Source organism: Microcaecilia unicolor, chromosome 6 (genome assembly GCF_901765095.1).
Source record: "Microcaecilia unicolor chromosome 6, aMicUni1.1, whole genome shotgun sequence".
In the NCBI taxonomy this organism is placed as follows: domain Eukaryota; kingdom Metazoa; phylum Chordata; class Amphibia; order Gymnophiona; family Siphonopidae; genus Microcaecilia; species Microcaecilia unicolor.
The window spans coordinates 245,688,015-245,712,627 of NC_044036.1; positions in this window are offsets into that span (position 1 = coordinate 245,688,015).

A 24,613-nucleotide genomic window follows, 5' to 3' on the forward strand; every position below is an offset into this window, starting at 1 on the left:
TGGTGAGGGTGCTGGTGCTGTCTCACCAGGTACAGTAGGAGGAGTGGTGCTTCTGGGGTCAGTGGGTTGCACCTGTGGTGGTGGGACACCTGCATATCAATCATGGATGTGCTGAATGCTTTGGTGGCTCATGCCTTGCTGGAGGTGGATGAAAATTTGGAAGGGAGGCCCTGGAGGAGATATCCCTATCAGAGTCTTCAGGCCACGCACTAGCTTCCTGGACTTCACTGACCAGGAATTCCTTACTAGGTTTCATTTTGACAGGGCTGCCGTACTGCACCTCCATGACCATCTACAACCCCTCCTCCAGTCCCAGACACGCAGGAATAATCTTGTGCCAGTCCACCTGAAGGACACTGCCTCCCTCGCCTTTCTGGCCATTGGCACTTTCCAATCAGTGCAAGCAGTCAATGCAGGTCTCACCCAGCCCACCATCTCCAATTGTCTTGCCCAGTTCCTCCATGCCTTCCTCACCCACACCTCACACTATATTACCTTCCTCACTACTGCCCAGGCACTTCAGAACAACATGGCTCAGTTCTGCGCCATCGACCACTTCCCCTCAATCATAGGCTTCATCAACTGCACACTCATTGAACTCAGACCCCCCCCCCCCCCGCTTCCCCCCCCCCTCCTCGGGCAGAGTGCATATTGTTTGCCCCTTTGGAGCAAAGAGATTGTCATGGCATGCCATGATCTCCATGACAAGGAGCTCAATCTTGCCATTGTTGAAATTGCATTCCTGCTCTGGGGCTTGTTTTTGGATGCCATAGCAATCGTGAGATGTGGAGGTTTGAAAATCTCAAGATGTGCGTTTTTATAGGGCACTGTAGACGTTTCAGATGTGGCCATTTAGACGTTTGGGAGATGGACTTTCTTTTTTTTTTTTTAATAATAACCCACACATGAAAATGTTTTGGGAAGAATAATGATTAAATCTTGTGATTTAGACATCATTTTTGACCCTCAATGTTGCCTTAACATTCCTAAGAGAGAGGTGGCTTCTCATCTGCCTGGAATATTCCACATTTGGGAAACTAAATCATTTGCTCTCCATTCTGTCTCTGCAGCATCAGGCAGCTGAACCCTGGAAGGCATCAGCCAACTATAGTCCCCTTTTGCCAATGTCTCCAGTTAAGTAGAGACTTCTGATTCTACTCTTCCTCTTCTGGTAGGGACCTGGTCTGCCTTATGTATCTGCTAACAAAGGACTTCTTGCTTTTTGCAGGACCTAGCTGCTGGACAAGATAGAGCACTGGTCAGCATGAACACAAGGGACAGCAGTGGACTGTGATACAAACTGTTTTCATGCTATTTACCTGTTTTTATTATTTTAAAACTGAAGCTATGGGATCATGGGGATATGTGAAGGGATGAATGTTGTGGAGACACCCATTTGTGGCTGCCTGCCTGACTGGGGGGGGGGGGGTGGATGCCCTGGGAATGGGTCTGTGCTCCATGTTCTCCACAGGCCTGAGGTTCACTGGGTCCACATCTGGTGGCTTCTCTCCAGCCTTGCACTTCATGTCTTACTTCAGTTGGCTCCTATTGCTTAGTGACAGTTCTCCACATCTCCATTTGTATGATAAACTCTATTGAACTTTGCCCATGTGCTCATCCATTCCCAGGGTTGAGGGGTACCATTTTATTTATGTATTGTCATTCCCTAAAAGGTTTACTCACCCCCACAATCATCTGAATTCCAGCATCTTTTAACCTTCTCCATGTCCTGCCCCTCATGTTGAGTACTACTACTACTACTTATCATTTCTAAAGCGCTACTAGACCTACGCAGTGCTGTACACTTGAACATGAAGAGACAGTCCCTGCTCGACAGAGCTTACAATCTAATTAGGACAGACAAACAGGACAAACAAGAGATAAGGGAATATTAAAGTGAGGATGATAAAATAAGGGTTGTGAATAAGGGTTAAGAGTTAAAAGCTGCATCAAAAAGGTGGGCTTTTAGCTTAGATTTGAAGACTGCCAGAGATGGAGCTTGACGTACCGGCTCAGGAAGTCTATTCCCAGCATATGGTGCAGCAAGATAAAAGGAACGGAGTCTGGAGTTAGCAGTGGAGGAGAAGGGTGCAGATAAGAGAGATTTACCCAGTGAACGGAGTTCCCGGGGAGGAATGTAGGGAGAGATGAGAGTGGAGAGATACTGAGGAGCTGCAGAGTGAATGCACTTATAGGTCAATAAGAGGAGTTTGAACCGTATGTGGAAACGGATAGGAAGCCAGTGAAGTGACTTGAGGAGAGGGCTAATATGAGAGGGCGGGCATAAACCATGCTCTAGATGTGTGTATTGTAGATACATATGGCAAACTAATCAGGTAATCCATCCTATAACCGGACGTCCGTTTTACCTGCTTCAAGAAACAGATTGTAAGTCTACTCAAGTCATTTATGGGATAATTTGCCCGTGCCAAAAGTGGTACATTGGATATACCACTAGAAAAATAAAACTACGCATTGCGGAACATGTAAGTAATCTAAGGATTCAGAAACGGGAGGCCCCCCTAGTGGACCATTGGATTGAGAAACAACACATGATAATGGACTTAAAATACACTGTGTTAAAACAGATAACTACATGTTATGGAGGGAACATAGTTAGAGTTTTAAAACAAAAAGAACAACAGATTATATTCCAGTGGAACACGGTTACCCCTAGGGGTTTAAACTGGGAGATTGAGTGGTTACTAGAGTGACGTCAGAAATATGTCAGGACTTTGAAGGATGTAAACAGGGTGCAGGCGCCGGCGTCTCCATAACGGTTGCATCTTGATTGAGGTTGGCGTTCCACCTCAAAGGTAAGCCTATAAGGAATATAATGTGTATAGCTGATGGAGAAGAAGATATATAAGTTGTAAATCAATAATGAAATATAAAGAATAGAAATGAAAACAAAATGTGAGCAGAAATATAAAAGCGGTATTGCTCTTTTATCACTTTAAGGTATGGAGGAGGAAATGCATTAGTCTTGGAAGGCCTTCAGCTTGGTTCTCTTGAAAAAGCACTTGAGGCGAAACACACGCGGTGTCGAGAACTACAGCAGATGAAACAACGATTGCAACTAAGACTGTGAAAGACTGAAGCTTTTAAATCACGTTTTTGCACTATTATTGGAGGAAGCTGAGGTAGACTGCAGCACGGAATATCCACAGAAGCTCTGCACGCGCCAGAGATCTTCAGCCCCAAGCTAAGTTATTGTGCTTAAAAAGTTTGAGTGAATACTCTTAAATAGATACAGAACCAGCACTAATAGGGGCTAAAAATAATTATGAATATGAGCGTTGAATGGAGAGAGGGAGGGCAGTGCGATGATGCATAATAAATTACACATTGTGCAGCAGACCAGCCAAAGCACGATGGTATATCACTGAGCACTCATATATGCTAGACTAGTATATAGACATATAACCATCTAGTAAAATGTATGGATGATCACAGATATAGAGCACAGCATAGAGAAAACAAAAAAAATTTTCAAAATAATAACGGTTTCCATAGCATTGATATCTACATATAATTGAAACCAGAACAATTTTGTTACCCCAGATAAGGTTTATGTCTTTAAGAATAGGTGACTGTCAGGCTCATTTTCAAGAGATAGATGTCCAAAGAGTGACATGTCAGCATTTGGATGTTTATCTCACAGAAACGTCCAAATCAGTATTATCGAAATCTAAATACCAGAGTGCTATTTTTCCATACTTCATAGCAAGAGTGTACGTTCCTTAATTACCTGCCCCAATGCAACTGAAGCTTTTACTTCCTCAGTGCATGTAAATGGTTTCATCCCTGTGTGGATTCTCTGATGCCATGTGAGGCTTTCTTTCCAACCAAAGCTTTCACCACACTCAGGACATGTAAATGGTTTCATTCCTGTGTGTATTCTCTGGTGCATTGTGAGGTTTACCTTCTGACCAAAGCTTTTACCAGACTCTGTACATGCAAATGGTTTCTCTCCTGTGTGGACTTTCTGATGCACTTTGAAATTTACATTACAACCAAGGCTTTTACCACACTTAGAACATGTGAATGGTTTCACTTTATTGTGGATTTTCTTGTGTATTTTGTACGTTTTGCATTTGGATGTATTTGTTTGAAAATGGACCAAAAAATAAAACATCCAAATCACAAAACATTTTTCCAAACAACATTTTCAAAGGAAACTTTTTTTTTTGTAGAAAATGACCTTTCCTGTTCTGTTCTGTTACAAAAAATGTCCAAATTCAGACTTAGATGTCATATCCAAAAATGCCCCTTGTGCATTTGACTTGCCCAAAGTCACAAGAAGCAGGAGTGGGAATTGAACCCATGTTGCCAGGATTAAAGCCTGCTGCACTAACCATTAAGCCACTCCTCCTCTGTTTTGGATGTCTTTTGTTAAAAAATGGACCAAAAAAAAGGACGTCCAAATCACAGGATGTCCATGGTATTTTTGAACACAAAAGATAGAAGTCCATCTTTTTCGAAAATAACTTACTTTTCTGTTTGGAATTTGGACTTCTTTATAAAACGTCCAAATTTTGATTTAGACGTTTCTTTGGAAAATGCCCGTCCACGTGAGATAAGGATGTATGAGGAAGGAAGGGAGTTTAGTTTCTGTGTATAAGAGTTGAAAAAAGATGTATATGTGTGAGAGGAGGGGGGTTGGGAGAGAGATAGACTGGTAAATTTCATGAGACAGGAAGGAATGAGGCAATAATATCTTCTGGAAGGAGGGGTGAGTAGGGAGAAAAGAATGAGGGAGAGAGGAAAAGAGGATGAAGAAAATTAGAAAGATAATGAGAAAAAAGAAGAGTGAAAAAAGGGTTAAAGGGATGATAGAAGATGGGGAATAGTGCCAGAAGAGAAGAAGAGTGTTTGGAGATAGGAAGAAAGGCAGCAAGTGCAAAGGGGTGGGGGAAGAGTGTGGAATGAATTAGCATGAAGGGAGAAAACCCAAAAGGAGAAACAATGTCTTGAATGTGCATGTGTGAATGGGAAAGAACCTTAGCAGATGGAAGAAGCACCTAGAAAGAGCATAGTAGTAGTAGTAGTAGTAGTAGTAGTAAGAGTGTCTGGAGGAGGAGGGGTAGGGAGGCTGTGTGAAGAATCTAAAGGAGCTAGCTAGGAAGAAGAAACTAAGAAAGCAATGTAAAAAGACAGGGGACTGTGGAAGGGGTGAGAGAATGTGAAAATGGGATGGGGATGAATTGAAGGAGCGAGAACAGGAAGCTGGGTAAGGGCAAAAAAAGAAGAAAGGGTCTAGATGCTAGGAGGGGTTGTGACAAGGTTGGTTCTGGGGCTGGTGAGAGAATGAGTCAGAAGAAGGTAGATGAGGACTTTCAAAGGGTGAGTGCAGAGGATGGAAGTGGGAGACTAGGGAGTGGGTGAAAGACAGAGGGGGGTAATAGGAGGCCAGGAAGAGAGAAAAAGAGAGCAGGCAGTGGGATAGCTGGGATTCTGGGAAGGAGGTGAGAGTGAGCGATAGCTGGTAGGTAAGTGAAAGGTAAAAAGAGGGAGACTGGGAATTGGATGGCAAGAGAAAAGAGTGAGGTGTGAAATCTATAAGTGCAGAAGCAGAGAAAAAATTAAAGGGAAAAATCAATGTCAGATAAGATATATAGAAAGAAGAAAAGGAAAAACACAGGAGGAGAGAGAAGAAACAGAAAAGAGACCCCCGAGAAAGAACCTAGAAAGATCAACACAAGGAAAGTAGAAGAGAGAGACCTGGACCACCTGAGAAAAATAAAATGCCCACTCAGCAAAATAATTTAAAATTTTTAGGGATTGGATTGGAATATATCGCCTTTAGGAAATATTTGTCTTTCCTATTGTATTTTGCAAAGTACAGGAGGAAATGCATTTGCTTCCCTTTTTCTAGTAAAATCTGCTTTTTTTTGAGGGGGGGGGGTGCTTCTATTTCAATATGTATCTGCATGCTTCTGTTTTGAATTAGTAGTAGTTCTTCTTGTGTGTTAGGTGAGAACTTTCCATTTTCTCTATGTGTGATTAAGACGAAGCATTCACTAGTATGTAGTTTCCATGAACAGAGTGGTAGCAGTCTGGTTCGTTGTGTTTTCCCAACAGGTGATATATTTGTAACATAGTAAGTGATGGCAGATAAGGACCTTGAATGGTCCATCCAGTCTGCCTAACAGTCACATTCATTATCAATTCAAGATTTAAATCAACAATGAATGTGATATTATTTAATTGATCCTTGGTGTTTCTGGGACACAGACCATTGAAGTCCGCCTGGCTCTGTCCTTGTGTTCCAACTACTGAAGTTGCCATCAAATCCCACTCCAGCCTATCCAAATCTGTCTTGTCATTTGAGGGACAAAGACCGTAAAAGTCGGCCCGGCACCGTCCTCATGTTCCAAACCACTGGCGTTTCTGTCAAAGCTCTCTCCAGCCCACCCTAAACCAGATCTCCATAATGCAGGACTCAGACCTTACAAGCGAGCCCAGCACCAACCTTAGTTGATGCAGCCAGTTGCCATCTAAGCACCACTTGACATGCAAACATATGCAACCCTTAGTTTTGTTTTTTATATCATTTATTTTCTAATTAGCAATCCTCTATGTTAATCCCATGCCTTTTTGAATTCCACCACAGTTTTTCTTTCAACCACCTCCCTCGGGAGCTCATTCCAGGTATCCACCACCCTCTCCATGAAAAAGAAATTTCTGATATTACTGCTAAGTCTACCACCCCGCAACCTCAATTCATGTCCTCTAGTTTTACCACTTTCCCTTCTCTGGAAAATATTTGTTGCTACATTAATACCTTTCAAGTATTTAATCGTCTGTATCATATCTCCCCTGTTTCTCCTCTCCTCTAGGGTATGCATATTCATGTCTTCCAGTCTCTTCTCATATGTCTTTTGGCACAAGCCCCATTTCATTCTTGTCGCCTTCCTCTGGACCGCTTCAAGTCTTCTTACATCTTTAACAAGATACGGCCTCTAAAACTGAACACAATACTCCAGGTGGGGCCTCACCAACGACTTGTACAGGGGCATCAACACCTCCTTCCTTCTGCTGGTCTCACCTCTCTCTATACAGCCTAGCACAGATCCTTCAGGCACTCCACTACTCACCTTTTCTTCCTCTGAGTGATTTCCATTAACCACCATCATCTGGCGTCTGTCTGTCAACCAGTTCCTAATCCAGTTCACCACTTTTGGTTCTAACTTAAGCCTGTCAAGTTTATTCAAGAGCCTCCTATGAGGAACCGTGTCAAAGACTTTTCTGAAATCTAAGTAGATTGCATCTAGTGCACGTCCTTGATCCAATTCTCTGGTCACCCAGTCAAAGAATTCAATCAGATTCGATTGGCTCGATTTATCGTTGGTAAAACCATGTTGTCTCAGATCTTGTAACCTATTGGCTTCCAGGGAATTCACTATCCTTTACTTCAGCATCACTTCCATTACTTTTCCAGTAACCAAAGTGAGGCTTACCGGCCTGTAGTTTCCAGCTTCTTCTCTGTCACCACTTTTGTGAAGAGGGACCACATCTGCTCATCTCCAAACCCAAGGAACCTCCAAGGATGTATTAAACAAATCTTTAAGAAGACCCATTAGAACCTCTCTGAGCTCCCTCAGTATCCTGGAATGGATTCTGTCCGGTCCCATGGCTTTGCCCACTCAATTTTTCAAGTTGTTGATAAACACTTTCTTCCATGAACGGTGCTATATAGTAACATAGTAGATGATGGCAGATAAAGACCTGTACGGTCCATCCAGTCTGCCCATCAAGATAGACTCATATGTGGTACTTTATATGTATACCTGACCTTGATTTATCCTTGCCATTTTCGGGGCATAGACTGTAGAAGTCATCCCAGTACTTGCCTCGCCTCCCAACCACCGGTGCTGCCACCCAATCTCCACTAAGCTTCTGAGGATCCATTCCTTCTGAACAGGATTCTTTTATGTTTATCCCACGCATTTTTGAATTCCATTACCGTTTTCATCTCCCACGGGGAGGGCATTCCAAGTATCCACCACTCTCTCTGTGAAAAAATACTTCCTGACATTTTTCTTGAGTCTGCCCCCCTTCAACCTCATTTCATGTCCTCTAGTTCTACCGCCTTTCCATCTCCAGAAAAGATTTGTTTGAGGATTAATACCTTTCGAATATTTGAGCGTCTGTATCATATCACCCGTTTCTCCTTTCTTCCAGGGTATATGTCTTGTAACGCAAATCCCATACCATTTTTGTAGCTTTTCTGTGCACTGCCTCAATTCTTTTTACATCCTTAGCCAGATACGGCCTCCAAAACTGAACACAATAATCCAAGTGGGGCCTCACCAATGACTTGTACAGGGGCATTAAAACCTCCTTTCTTCTGCTGGTCACACCTCTCTCTCTAAACAGCCTAGCATCCTACTGGCTACGGCCAACACCTTGTCACACTGTTTCGTTGCCTTCAGATTCTTAGATGCTATCACCCCAAGATCCCTCTCCCTGCCTGTACATATCAGACTCTCACCGCCTAACACATACGTCTCCCATGGATTTTTACTCCCTAAGTCCATCACTTTGCATTTCTTTGCATTGAATTTTAATTGCCAAACATTAGACTATTCTTCTAGCTTCTGCAGATTCTTTTTCACGTTTTTCACTCCCTCCGGGGTGTCCACTCTGTTACAAATCTTGGTATCATCTGCAAAAAGGGCAAACATTTCCTTCTAACCCTTCAACAGTGTCACTCACAAATATATTGAACAGAATCGGCCCCAACACCGATCCCTGAGGCACTCCACTATTCACCTTTCCCTCATCCGAGCAAATTCCATTAACCACCACCCTCTTGCATCTGTCCGTCAACCAGTGCCTAATCCAATTCACCACGTTTGGTCCTATCACGAGGCATAATCAAACAGGGCGCCCAAGTTTTCCTGAGGGCGTCCTCGCAGGACATCCCCGCAAAGGGGCGGGGAAACCCATATTATCGAAACAAGATGGGTGTCCATCTTTCGTTTCGATAATACGGTCGGGGACGCCCAAATCTCAACATTTAGGTCAACCTTAGAGATGGTTGTCCTTAGAGATGGTCGTCCCCGGTTTTCGGTGATAATGGAAACCAAGGATGCCCATCTCAGAAACGACCAAATCCAAGCCCTTTGGTCGTGGGACGAGCCAGCATTCATAGTGCACTGGTCCCCCTCACATGCCAAGACACCAACCGGGCACTCTAGGGGGCACTGCAGTGGACTTCAGAAATTGCTCCCAGGTGCATAGCTCCCTTACCTTGTGTGCTGAGCCCCCCCCCCCCCGCAAACCCACTCCCCAAAAGTGTACAACACCACCATAGCCCTAAGGGGTGAAGGGGGCACCTATATGTGGGTATACTGGGTTTCTGCTGGGTTTTGGAGGGCTCACATTTACTACCACAAGTGTAACAGGTAGGGGGGGATGGGCCTGGATCCGCCTGCCTGAAGTGCACTACACACACTAAAACTGCTCCAGGGACCTGCATACTGCTGTCAGGGAGCTGGGTATGTTATTTGAGGCTGGCATAGAGGCTCGTAAATATATTTTAAAAGTTTTTTTATGGTGGGAGGGGGTTAGTGACCACTGGGGGAGTAAGGAGAGGTCATCCACGATTCCCTCCGATGGTCATCCGGTCATTCGGGCACCTTTTTGAGGCTTGGTTGCAAGAAAAAATGGACCAAGTAAAGTCGGCCAAGTGCTCCTCAGGGACGCCCTTCTTTTTTCCATTATCGGCCGAGGACGCCCATGTGTTAAGCACGCCCCAGTCGAAAGATGGGTGCCCTTCTTTTACGAAAATAAGCCTGATCTTCAGCCTGTCAAGTTTATTCAAGAGCCTCTTGTGAGGAACCGTGTCAAAGGCTTTGCTGAAATCTAAGTAGATTAAATCTATCGCATGTCCTTGATTCAATTCCCTGGTCACCCAGTCAAAGAATTCAATGAGATTCGTTTGACACAATTTACCTTTGGTAAAACCATGTTGTCTTAGTTCTTGCAACTTATTGAATTCCGGGAAATTCATTATCCTTTCCTTCAGCATCGCTTCCATTTACTTTACCGGCCTGTAGTTTCCAGCTTCTTCCCTATCACCACTTTGTGAAGAGGGACCACATCTGCTGTTCTCCAATCCCACGGAACCTCCCCCGTCTCCAAGGATTTATTAAACAAATCTTTAAGAGGACCCGCCAGAACCTGTCTGTGCTCCCTCAATATTCTGGGATGGATCCCATCCAGTCCCATGGCTTTGTCCACCTTTAGATTTTCAAGTTGTTCATAAACACTCTCTTCCGTGAACGGTGCTATATCCGCTTCATTCTCATATTTACTTTTGCCAGTCAATCGTGGTCCTTCTCCAGGATTTTTAGAACAGAAGTATTTGTTTAGCACATTTGCTTTTTCTTCATCATTATCCACATAGCGGTTCACATCTTTCCGTCTCACAATTCCATTTTTAGTCTTCCTCCTTTCACTAATATACCTGAAGAAAATTTTGTCGCCCCCTCCATACATTTCTAGCCATTTGTTCTTCTGCTTGCGCTTTCACCAGACGTATCTCTCTCTCTTGGCTTCTTTCAGTTTCATCCGGTATTCCTCTCCATGTTCTTCTTCTTGAGTTTTTCTGTATTTCATGAATGCCAACCCTTTAGCCTTTATTATCTCAGCTACTTGTTGGAGAACTATATCGGTTTCCTTTTTCTCTTGCTTTCATTTACTCTCCTTACATAAAGGTTTGTAGCCAAATTTATAGCTTCTTTCAGCCTGGACCACTGCCCTTCCACTTCTCGTATGTCCTCATAAGTACATAAGTATTGCCATACTGGGAAAGACCAAAGGTCCATCAAGCCCAGCATCCTGTTTCCAACAGTGGCCAATCCAGATCACAAATACCTGGCAAGATCCCAAAAAGTACAAAACATTTTATACTGCTTATCCCAGAAATAGTGGATATTCCCCAAGTCCATTTAATAATGGTCTATGGACTTTTCCTTTAGGAAGCAGTCCATGCCTTTTTAAAACTCCGCTAAGCTAACTGCCTTTACCACATTCTCTGGCAATGAATTCCAGAGTTTAATTACACGTCGAAAATTTTTCTCAGATTCGTTTTAAATTTACTACATTGTAGCTTCATCGCATGACCCCTAGTCCTAGTATTTTTGGAAAGCGTGAACAGACGCTTCACATCTACCCGTTCAACTCCACTCATTATTTTATAGACCTCTATCATATCTCCCCTCAGCTGCCTTTTCTCCAAGCTGAAGAGCCCTAGCTGCTTTAGCCTTTCCTCATAGGGAATTCATCCCATCCCCTTTATAATTTTTGTCGCCCTTCTCTGCACCTTTTCTAATTCCACTATATCTTTTTTGAGATATGGCGACCAGAATTGAACACAGTATTCAAGGTGCGGTCGCACCATGGAGCGACACAAAGGCATTATAACATCCTCATTTTTGTTTTCCATTCCTTTCCTAATAATACCTAACATTCTATTTGCTTTCTTAGCCACAGCAGCACACTGAGCAGAAGGTTTCAACGTATCATCAACGACGACACCTAGATCCCTTTCTTGGTCCGTGACTCCTAACGTGGAACCTTGCATGACGTAGCTATAATTCGGGTTCCTCTTTCCCACATGCATCACTTTGCACTTGCTCACATTAAACGTCATCTGCCATTTAGATGCCCAGTCTCACAGTCTCGTAAGGTCCTCTTGTAATTTTTCACAATCCTCCCGCGATTTAACGACTTTGAATAACTTTGTGTCATCAGCAAATTGAATTACCTCACTAGTTACTCCCATCTCTAGGTCATTTAGTTTCAATTTGTTTATTAGTTTTTAACATTTAACAAGAATACACTTGTTATTGAAATACAGCCATAGTACATTATTAAGAAAATTAATAGTATTTCTTAATGGAAATAACTCAAAGAAGTAATAAATACTTCACAAAGTAATCTTAATTCTTTACAAACATAATTTTGCTTCCTTAGACCTCATTAATTGGAGGAGGCAAAAAGAGTTAGAGAAGAATATAGCAATAATTCAACAAATATAACAAGTGGCGTAATATTCCCATTAATTTACATTATTACAGCTGTTTTGAATCAAGAAAAGATTTTAGTCTATCAGGTGAATAAAATGTATATTTAACCTGACCCAATCTAATAAGCCATTTACACTGATAGGCAAGGAAACTCATCCCTCCTATCTCAACAGTTCTTGATTTTAATGCCAAAAAGGCTTTCCTTCTCTGTTGTGTCGATTTCATAACATCAGGAAAAATCTGTACTTTAATACCACCAAAACAGGTTCTTAAATTCTTAAAATACTGTTTCATTATGTTATTTAAGTCCTGTTCAAATATTAAGGACACAATCAATGTAGACCTTTCTGTTGTCTCATCCAATATTTGCTCAAGTATAGCTGAGATGTTATCAAGATCTAAATTAGTATGTTGAGCTTCTTGATTTTTCCCAGTCTCTCCTTTAGGAGTAGAAATATAATATACTTTATTAACAGGTGGTATGGCTTCCAAAGACATTTTCAATACTTCATTCAAATATCTTTTAAATAAATCTAGCGGAGTAATCCCTAGGAGTTTGGGAAAGTTCAATAGACGTAAATTTAACCTTCTATTAAAGTTTTCAATTTGTTCCATTTGTCTCCGAAGTTCAACATTATCTTTCACCACATTTATTTTAAATTCTTGGAGAGAGTCTACATTCTTTTGAATATCAGCCACTTTTCCTGCTATTTCTTCTTTTATCAGGTCTACCTTTGAATTTAGCTCTTGAAATTTATTATTAAAGTTACTGACTTCACCTGAGGTTTGTTGTAAAGTCACATCCATCTTATTCAGCTTTGCCCATATCATTTCAAGATTTACCTCCTTTGTTCTCTCTGAGGTTCCTACCTCTGCTCTCGGCGTCTTCCGTAACACTTCCCGACCCTCACTGTGGGTCTCACCCAAAACACTTCCGGTAGGGCGCTGATCCACATCGGGATTCGTCATCGACGCTGGGCAAAGAGGTTTAGTAATCAATGGTGTGGAGAGAGATATTTCCTCTCCCAGAAGGGCCTCCGCTTCCCCAGAAAGCCCCGCTATGGGATCCATATCTCTAATTGCTTGGGAAACCAGCGTGAAAAAATGCTCAAGTCCTGTCTGGGTCGAGGAAGGAGTCGAGGTAGGTGGGGGAACTAACCGCATCAGCCCCTTCCTTTTAGTATGGGGCATTTTATCACCAAGAATTTTTTCTCCCAAGTCGGTTGTCAGAGAAGCTTTTCCACGCTACCTGTTACGCCGCCATCTTGGATCGCCCCTCTAAGTCTTTTATAAATATGTTAAAAAGCAGCGGCCCCAGCACAGACCCCTGGGGAACCCCACTAACTACCCTTCTCCATTGAGAATACTGACCATTTAACCCTACTCTCTGTTTTCTATCTTTTAACCAGTTTTTAATCCACAATAGAACACTACCTCCTATCCCATGACTCTCCAATTTCCTCTGGAGTCTTTCATGAGGTACTTCTGAAAATCCAGATACATGATATCAACCGGCTCACCTTTATCCACGTTTGTTCACCCCATCAGCTCCTTCCTCAGGTATTCCCCCATTTTACTAAAGTCATCATGCTTGAAATCCAGGACTTTGAGTTTTGAGTGGCTGCCCTCCACTTCAGCTATTATATCAAACCAAACTGTTTGATGGTCACTGCTGCCCAGGTGGGCACCCACTCGGACATTTGACACACTTTCCCGATTTGTGAGCACCAGATCCAGCGTCGCTCCCTCTTTCGTGGGTTCCATCACCATTTGTCTGAGGAGAGCACTTTGAAAAGTATCCATGATCTCTCTACTTCTGTCACGATTGTGCCTAGATTCCTGGCTCTCAGTCACCTCGCCCCCCCCCCCCCCCGGTGGTTAAACCTGGTGGCTGCTGTGAACTGATGGCTTACCGTTTCCCATGTTCCAGAAGATATGCTGGACCGGTCCGGATCTTCCAGCCTTCCAGATTGTTTTAGGAGTTTTTTGGAACTAAGCAGTACCGTACCTGGCGAACTCCCTTGTATGCTGCCTTTATTAACCACCTGGGAAGGTCTCTAGTTTGCCTTGCAACAGAGGTCCTCAGAGGAGTTTTCCTTTGGTGAGAGTTTGTTGCAGAGCTGCTGTACTTTCTCCTGATTGTGGCTTTGACCCTGCTTGTCTCCTGGTTTATTCTTCTGTCTGCTGCCCGCCCAGACCCGGCTTGTTTTCTGGTTTATTCCGCTGCTTGCTGCCTGCCTGGAACCCCAGTGTGCTTTCTGGAAGTTTCCTGCTGTTCGCCGCCGGCTGCTGTTTCCTGCAGTTCTGCCTTCCAGCCCTGTCCGGTAAGTCCTGTTGGCCGCCTGCACCCAGGGGCTCAACTCCTGAGGAACGGCGGTCAAGTGCAGGTGAAGTTTGGGCTGAATTCCTGTCTTGTTTGCTCCAGCTTGAGTTGCCTCGGCTGCAGTCTTCGCCTGGTAGTTCCTGTCCTGGGTTTGCTGGTACATCTGGCCTGCCTTGTCTGTGTTTGGGTGATTCTCCTGCCGCTGCCACCCCTCGGCAGTGGCCCAAGGGCTCACTAACCCTGAGATTCTGGGAGAGATGTGACAACTTCTTTCCAATTCTACAGATGAAACTTTCCAATCCACATCCAACAGATTGAAATGTCCCAGCAACAGCACCTCTCTTTCCTTTCCCAACTTATGGATATCTGTGACCAGATCTTTATCTAGTTCCTCCGATTGTGTCGGAGGTCTTTAGACAACACCCATGTGGACTGAGGTTCCATCTTTTTAAGGTGATCCATATCGCTTCTTCCTTTCCCTAGGCCCCTGTCATTTCTGTCACTGCGATATTGTTTCTCACATACAGAGCTACTCCTCTACCTTTACGACCATCTCTATCCATCCTAAATAGATTATAGCCTGGTATGTTTGCATCCCATTCATGGGAATCATTGAGCCATGTCTCCATGATTGCAACAACGTCTAAGTCTGCCTCTAACATCAGGGCTTGCAGGTCATGAACTTTGTTGCTTAGATTGCGAGCATTTGTGGTCATCGCTTTCCCAGTGGCATAGCTAGGTGGGACGCAGGGGGAGCGGTTGCTACCCCAAACAGATTTTTAGAAGAGTTGGCGCCTAAGCACCAAATACCTGCAGTGCTAATGGCTTTCTCTGCCTCCTCCCCCCTCCCGCACGAGTCTTGCACCTACTCCTGTCTCTTCCACCCGCCCGCTCTCTCCCATCCGCGTGGTCGCTCGTTTTTAAAGCCCTGAGGCGTTCTCCCTCTGACACCGGTGATTCACATGGCCAGCCTTCTGCCAGCGTCGGGGCCTCTCCCTCAGACGCGTCCCACCTCTGCGGAAGACAGGAAGTTACATTAGAGGAGGCGGGACGCGCCTGAGGAGAGGCTCCGATGCTGGCAGAAGGCTGGCCATGTGAATCGCCGGTGTCAGAGGGAGAACGCCTCAGGGCTTTAAAAACGAGCGACCATGTGGATGGGAGAGAGTGGGCGGAAGAGACAGGACTAGGTGCAAGAGTCACGCAGGAGGGCAATGAAAATCACCACGGAGAAACATGTAAGACTCGGGGGGGGGGGGGGGGGGGGGGAGCTGGAGAAGGGAGAAAGCTGCCCAAGAAGGTTTAATAGACAGGAGTGGAACTGAGCCTATCTAGTCCGTTGTAAGCAAGGAAGCCAGTTTTGATTAATCTGTGTCTACTCCCCCGCGCAGTTGTCATTGCCGTTCACGTGAAACAAAGCAAGCAAACTTATGAGCTACTGCATCCACCTTGTAATTTTGTATTGTTGGTTCATCTGCAACAAGGCTAAAGCAGTTTCAGTTGGATAGGCAGTGCCTTCAAAGCTGGAGGAGAAAATAAATAATCGAATATCACTAAACAGCTTCAAACATTATTATAGCCGGCAGAAACCGCAATTGATCTCATTTTTCTTCACTGTTCACTGATAGGGACACAGGGGCGCTACTAGAAAGGGGGGTAAGGAGATAGGGACACAGAGAGGGCGCTACTGGAATGGGGGGAGGAGGAGATAGGGACACAAAGAGGCACTACAGGAAGGGGGGAAATGGGAATATGGGGAGAATGGTGAAAAAGGGGTGAGATGGGGAGAATGAGGTAATGCTGGAAAAAGGGGGAAGATGGTGATACAAGGCAATGTTAGAAAAAGGGAGAGATGGAGACACCAGGAGGGCAGATATTAGAAAAGGGGGAGATGAGGAGACCAGGTAGGCTTCTGCTGAAAAAGGGGGGAGATGGGGACACAGAAAGGGCAGATGCTGAACTTGGGGGTAGGATAGGGACAAGGGACACAGAAAGGAGATACTAGACAGGACAAATAGTGATGCAGAGGAAAGAAGGATGGTGCACTTGGAGACAGAAGAAATGTCAGATGGGCAAAAGACACTGTAATGGCAGAAGAAACAGAAAAACAAAAAGGAGACAGTGGGACCAAAGCAAATGAGAAAATAAATTGTTCAAACAGTAGAAAAAGATATTTTATTTTGAATTTGATTTTAGGAATATGACAGTATTTAAAAATGCACATCTCCGATGTCTTCAAATTAGCAACCCTGCAGGGGTCCGAGTGCATTTTCTTAAGTAATTTTGAATGTACTGCAGCAGATATTTTGATGGGTAGAATCAGGGACTGCAAATCCCACATGAATTTGGGATGTCAGTTCACACTAGGACTGGTTGAAAAATCTCCCCTCTGGAGCTCGATCACTTGACAACTCTATGCACAGCTATTTCATAGTGGGGACCAGGGGTGTAGCCACAGGCGGGCCTGGATGGGCCCAGGCCCAGCCACTTTTGCTCCAGGCCCGCCCACCCTAACTAGCTCCAACCCAACAACATCCAAAACTCATTTTACTAACCTGACTGAAGTCGTGACTGCAAAAGAAGCAGAGTACAGCCAGCTCAGCCTTCCCCTTCTCTCTCAGCGTCCCGCCCTTGCGTAAACAGGAAATGAGGGCGGGACCACAGCTGAGAGAGAAGGGGAAGGCTGAGTCGGCTGTACTCTGCTTCTTTTGCAGTCACGACTTCAGTCAGGTTAGTAAAATGAGTTTTAAGCTATGGCTGGGTGGCAGGAAAGCAAGGAGGGCTGTTGAGGGAGAAGAGGTCGGGCAGGGGGGGTTGGAACTGGAACTCAGGGAGGCAGGTGGGGTTTGGGGCGTCACTGGACATGGAGGGGAGGGCAGAGGAGCATTGCTGGACATAGAGGGGAGGGCAGGGGAGAGAGGAGAAATCGCTGGACATGGAGGGGAGGGCAGAGGAGAATCGCTGGACATGGGATGGGAGGGAGGGGAGAGGAGAAATCGCTAGATATGGAGGGGAGGGTAGGGAAGAGAGGAGAATTGCTGGATATGGATGTGGGGAGAGGGCAGGGGAGAGAGGACAGTTGCTGGACATGAATGGATGGAGGGAAGGGCAGGGGAGAGAGGACAGTTGCTGGACATGGATGGGTGAGGGCAGGGGAGAGAGGAGAGTTGCTGGACATGGATGGAGGGGAGGGCAGTGGAGAGAGGAGAGTTGCTGGACATGGATGCAGGGGAGGGCAGGAGAAATGCTGGACATGGATGGAGGGGAGGGATGACAGGAGGAGATGCACATGGATGGAGGGCAGAGAGGAGAAATGCTGGACATGGATGGAGGGGAGGGAAGAGAGGAAGTGAGATGAACATGGATGGTGGGGCGGAGAGAGAGGAAAAATGGATGGAGGAGAGGGAAGAGAGAGAGAGAGGAAGGAGATGCATATGGATGGAGGGGAGTGACAGTGGTGTTCCTGGCCTGGATGGCACCCGGGGCGGAGCGCCGATGCGCCTCCCCCCTGCTAGATGACACCTCCCCCCCTCCGGCGAAATGACCCCCCCCCCGGGTGCACGCCGCTGGGGGGGGGGGGGGTGCCGCGGCGCGCGCCTGCTCCTCCGAGTTCGCTAAACTTCGTTCACTGCAGCTCTCTCTGCCCCGGAACAGGTAGTAACCTGTTCCGGGGCAGAGGGAGCTGCAGCAAACGAACGAAGTTTAGCGAACTCTGAGGAGCAGGTGCGCACCGCGGCACCCCCCAGCGGCGTGCACCCGGGGCGGACCGCCCCTACCGCCCCCCCCCCCCCCCTTGGTACACCACTGGGGAGTGAAGAAAGAGGAAGGAGATGCATACTGACGGAGATGAGGGAAAGGGAAGAGAGGAGAAAAACTACACATGGATGGAGAAAATAGATGCTGGATGGAAAGAGAGAAGAGAGGGGGCAGACGCTGGATGGAAAGGGGAGAGAGGTTGTAGACGCTGGATGGAAAGAGGGAAGAGAGGGGGCAGATGCTGGAAGGAAAGGGGAGAGAGAGGGGGTAGACGCTGGATGGGGGGGGTTAGACTGTTCACTGCCTAGGGGAAAAAAAAGAAGATGTATTTAGTCATTAAATATATCTCTTTTGCCCTGGCCTAGGCAATGAGGAGCCCATCCCCACCCAGTAAGTATGTGTTTTATGTTGATGCAGGGCAGCTGTTGAGTAGAATACTTAGAAATCCATCATAAAGTGCATTCCAAGGCATTATTTTGTAGTATCCCAAGAAACACTATATATATATATATATATATATATATATATATATATATTGTAATCTACTCACTTCAGGTCAGGGAAGGGCTTCTTGCAGTCCAGTTCTCACCTCCGGATCCACTTGAACCTCACACTGTAATCCAACTCAGTTTTAAAGTAAAACACAAATAGAGAAATAAAAAACTCCAACCCACTCGGTTATGAGCTCCTCCTGAGCAAGGTGCTGGCCTGCTTAGTTTCAACAGGACAAAAAAAGTTCAAACTAAAGTCTTTCAGTCTTTTCCAATAGCACTGGAAGAGATCTGCACAATGCAGCCCTAGCAGAGCACCACCCTCTTCACAGTTTGCACCCCTGTGACCACCCACTCTCTGCTGTTTAGTGCTGGAAAAAGGTTACCTTTTAGTTGTTTTCCTCCCAGTCCATATGTGTTGGACCCTCTGAGCAGGGCCATTCAAAAGGGGCCTCTCTCCCTTCTTCCACACAGTCCATGGTCTCTGCCCTCTCCCCCTCACTGCTCACCGTTCTCAGGGAATCCCACTCCTCCCCCCTTTCACAGATGGGAGGTATTCGGTATTGACTATGAACCCAAGGGAATTGGGTTTCATCTTTTATTAGCCCCCTACTGGTGAATGACTTCAATGGCATTTCTTTTCCTGAGCTGTTTCCCTTCCAGTTATTCTTAGGAATCCGCATCGGGATTTCCGGTATACCCTCTTCTTTAGGCCTCCTGGAGAACTCTGGGTAGGGTAGTTCCGGACCTGCCTGCCCTTGGCATTGATCGGTGTGCTTAGCCTTATCACTATATATATATACAGTGGTGGAAATAAGTATTTGATCCCTTGCTGATTTTGTAAGTTTGCCCACTGACAAAGACATGAGCAGCCCATAATTGAAGGGTAGGTTATTGGTAACAGTGAGAGATAGCACATCACAAATTAAATCCGGAAAATCACATTGTGGAAAGTATATGAATTTATTTGCATTCTGCAGAGGGAAATAAGTATTTGATCCCCCACCAACCAGTAAGAGATCTGGCCCCTACAGACCAGGTAGATGCTCCAAATCAACTCGTTACCTGCATGACAGACAGCTGTCGGCAATGGTCACCTGTATGAAAGACACCTGTCCACAGACTCAGTGAATCAGTCAGACTCTAACCTCTACAAAATGGCCAAGAGCAAGGAGCTGTCTAAGGATGTCAGGGACAAGATCATACACCTGCACAAGGCTGGAATGGGCTACAAAACCATCAGTAAGACGCTGGGCGAGAAGGAGACAACTGTTGGTGCCATAGTAAGAAAATGGAAGAAGTACAAAATGACTGTCAATCGACAAAGATCTGGGGCTCCACGCAAAATCTCACCTCGTGGGGTATCCTTGATCATGAGGAAGGTTAGAAATCAGCCTACAACTACAAGGGGGGAACTTGTCAATGATCTCAAGGCAGCTGGGACCACTGTCACCACGAAAACCATTGGTAACACATTACGACATAACGGATTGCAATCCTGCAGTGCCCGCAAGGTCCCCCTGCTCCGGAAGGCACATGTGACGGCCCGTCTGAAGTTTGCCAGTGAACACCTGGATGATGCCGAGAGTGATTGGGAGAAGGTGCTGTGGTCAGATGAGACAAAAATTGAGCTCTTTGGCATGAACTCAACTCGCCGTGTTTGGAGGAAGAGAAATGCTGCCTATGACCCAAAGAACACCGTCCCCACTGTCAAGCATGGAGGTGGAAATGTTATGTTTTGGGGGTGTTTCTCTGCTAAGGGCACAGGACTACTTCACCGCATCAATGGGAGAATGGATGGGGCCATGTACCGTACAATTCTGAGTGACAACCTCCTTCCCTCCGCCAGGGCCTTAAAAATGGGTCGTGGCTGGGTCTTCCAGCACGACAATGACCCAAAACATACAGCCAAGGCAACAAAGGAGTGGCTCAGGAAGAAGCACATTAGGGTCATGGAGTGGCCTAGCCAGTCACCAGACCTTAATCCCATTGAAAACTTATGGAGGGAGCTGAAGCTGCGAGTTGCCAAGCGACAGCCCAGAACTCTTAATGATTTAGAGATGATCTGCAAAGAGGAGTGGACCAAAATTCCTCCTGACATGTGTGCAAACCTCATCATCAACTACAGAAGACGTCTGACCGCTGTGCTTGCCAACAAGGGTTTTGCCACCAAGTATTAGGTCTTGTTTGCCAGAGGGATTAAATACTTATTTCCCTCTGCAGAATGCAAATAAATTCATATACTTTCCACAATGTGATTTTCCGGATTTAATTTGTGATGTGCTATCTCTCACTGTTACCAATAACCTACCCTTCAATTATGGGCTGCTCATGTCTTTGTCAGTGGGCAAACTTACAAAATCAGCAAGGGATCAAATACTTATTTCCACCACTGTATATATAGTGCCCACCCATATTACCTCTGGGCCCAGCCAAAATGTCAGGTCTGGCTACGCCACTGCTACGTCATAACGTTATGATGCGAGGGCGAGACAGTGAGACAGATGGTTACAGGCAGCATGAACCCCATGAACCGCATGGACCCTACGAACCCTTCAGTGCCACGGGAGTCAGCTTCAGAACATTGGAGCTGGAAATTATTATATAGGATAATAAACCATCTACAGAGCCAGAGCTCATTTCCATTCTACGTTCCTTAATTGTTCTGATGATGTGCTGGTGGCAGGAGTTCCAAGCAGGGAGCAGGCAACACATATTAAATTTGGATACACATGGGACCTTTATTGCCAGTAGGTAATAAGAGACAAGCTAAATTCCTTCTCTGTGCTCCATATGTATGTATAAACTTCGTTGATCACTAAAGCCGTTTCCTGGCTCTTGAATAAGTCTAAAAAAAAATCTGCCTCTAATTCTTCTTGTTTTGGACATTTTGTTGGTGGTTCATGGTTGCACCTCAGTTACAGCCTGATCTGTTGTTTATGGCACTGTTCCACCATTCTTTTAAACATTTTTGCAAGTGATATTGCTGAAGGGCTGTCTGGTAAGGTTTTCCTCTTGGTGGATGATACCAAAATCAGTAATAGGGTAGACACCCCTGATTGAGTGATAACATGAGCAAGGGCCTAACGAAGCTTGAAGAATGGTCCAGAAATTTGGAAGCTAAAGTTTAATGCTAAGAAAATGCAGGATCATGCACTTGGGCTGCAAAAACTCGAAGGAATGATACAGTTTAGGGGGGTGAAGAACTTTTGTGCACAAAAGAGGAGTGGTGCTAGGAGGTGATAGTATGTGATGACCTTAAGGTGGCCAAACAGGTAGAAAAGGCGATGGTGAAATAGGGAGTGCATAGCAAGAAAAATAGCAAGTAGGAAAAAGGAGGTGATGCCTCTAAAGAAGACTCTGGTGAGACCTCATTTAGAATATTGTGTACAATTCTGAAGACAGAACTATCAAAAAGATACAACAGCATGGAGTTTGTCCAGAGGGCAGCTACTAAAATGGTCTGTGGTCTTCGTCATAAAGTATATGGAGACAGATTTAAAAATCTCAATATGTACACTATGGAAGAAAGATGGGAGAGGAAAGATATGCTAGTTTTGTTTAAATACCTCCATGACATAAATGCACAGGAAGTGAGTCTCTTTCAATTGAAAGGAAACTTTGGAATGAGGGGGCACAGGATGAGGTTGAAAGGGACAGACTCAGAAGTAACCTGAGGAAATACTTCTTCATGGAAAGGGTGTTGAATTCGTAGAATGGCTTCCCAGTGGAGTTGGTGGAGAGGCAATTGTATCTGAATTCAAGAAAGCATGGAACAAATACATAGGATCTCTAAGGGAGAGGAAGGGCTTGTAGATTATATGTATGGGCAGACTGGATAGGCCATATGGTTTTTATCTGCCTTCATTTTTCTATGGTTCTCTGTTTCGACTCTTAGATCTAAATGACCCTTCAGCCTTGGATACAGCAACGATGCTGCCAAGTTTGACCCTGTAACTGTAAAATAGCAATCCAGATGATCTACAAGATGGTTCTTTAAGGATGCTATCATATAGCTGTCTGAGCTTGCAATTGTCAGATGCCATTTCAACTGATATTTTCTTGGGACTGCCAGATGTAGTGAAAGCTTATAATCTGTTGACAGTTCTTTTGTAGCCCTGTCAAATGGTTCCAATACCATAACAACTTCTGCCAGCAAGGAGTCATCAATTGTGCACAATTTGGTCAGGAACTGCTTGTTTGCACCTGGTTCAGTGGAAATTGCATGCAGCTCCCCCATATTCTCTGCCACAGACTTCATTTGTTTGCTTAATGACTGTAATCACCTCCTTGCACAATGTTATAAAATTGCTTACTTCACTGGGAAGATTATTTGGATCAACTTCAGTTTTTGAAGGCTAGAGTCCATGAGAAAGTACAAGACTGAAATTAGGACCTGTACAATCTATCCAGACATCATCTCAAAATGCTGCTTTCATATTATCTGCATTATCAGTCACATAAACAAGACCAGCTCAGTGGGGAGAGATCATACTCTGCCAAGACACTCAAAACAAAATTGATAAATATTCTCACATTTGTTCATCAATGATTTCCCTCATTGCCACAATTGCTGAACACACGCACCTGTTTTCATCAAACTGAGCTCCTCTTTTGATTTTGTTTTCTTTTAGCTGAGGTGTTGGTGTCAAATTTCTGAGTAGAGATGTGCATGGGGACACACTTGTCCCCATTGAATGACTTTTTTAAATCTCTATCCCCGCAGATTTCTGTAGATTTCTTTAGGTTTCCCTTTATCCCTGTCACCATACCCACCTCTAGTGGGAAAGGCTTCCCCAAGGTTATCTCCTGCTAACTGGGTGATCCCTGGATTTTTGGCAGCATATATTTAGATAGTGCTGCTGAAAATCTGGGGCGACCGCTGTGGCACAATCAGGTTACCCATGCACCGCTGATATTCACAAAAGCTGTACTAAGTTAATCAGGTAGCTATCTGGGTAACACCATTGAATGTTGGTGGTGTCTAAGTAATTCTTGGCAGGCTGACAGCTGCCCAGATATTCAGTGCCAGTACCTGTGTAAATGGGTTGAAAATTGCCCATCCTGTATAAGTGGAGTTCCACATCACATGTGAATTTACTCACCTTGTAGCGGAGGTGTTCAATGGGTAGAGTTAGGTTGGGGGGGAGGGGGAAAGAAAACAAGGGCACATCGTTTTGTATTTTTGAAAGTGGAGGAGGTCAGTGTGGCCTGCACAGCTGAGGAAGGAAAGGAGAAGGAGGAGCAGCAATGAATAAAGTGGGAGAAATCTGCAGAGAAAGGGGCAATGTCTAGAAAGCAGTATATACTAATATCCATAGTATGGGAAATAAGATTCTGGATCTAAAGGCTGTGATAGAAGAGGCTGATTTGGATTTAGTGGCGGTCATGGAGACAAGGTTCACAGAGAACCATGACTTGGATCTAGGTATACTGGGCTATAATCTGTTCAGGAAAGACAGGATAGAAAGAAAGAAAGGGAGGGAGGGAGGGAGGGAGGGGGAGTGGCATTGTATGGTAAAGATCATATTAAAAGAGAAACAAGAAAAGAGGAAAAAACAAAATCCTCATGGATGTGTGTAAATGTAGCATGATGTGATGAATTTTCAGAGTTATTAATTTTGCTGAAAACTGGTGTGCTGGAGCCGGCTCGCACCGGCTCGCAAGAGCCGGTTGTTAAATTTTCTTCCGACTTGTGAGCCGGTTGTTAAAAAGCACGAGCCGGCTCTCCTCCCTCCCTCCGGATCCAGTCCCTCACCGACCTGACTCTGAGGAGTCACCTTTGTCCTTTGAATTCTTTGGGGCAGGCAGTCTTGCCTGCCCGCTGCCAGCGCTGACTCTCCCCTGCTGCCGGTTCGCGCTTTAAAAATGGCCGCCGAGACTTCCAGAGGCGGCTTCGCGAGACTTCTGCTGAAGTCTTGGAGGCCGCCCTTGTAAGTCTCGGCGGCCATTTTGAAGAGCAATCCGGTGGCGGGGGAGAGTCAGCGCTGGCAGCGGGCAGGCAA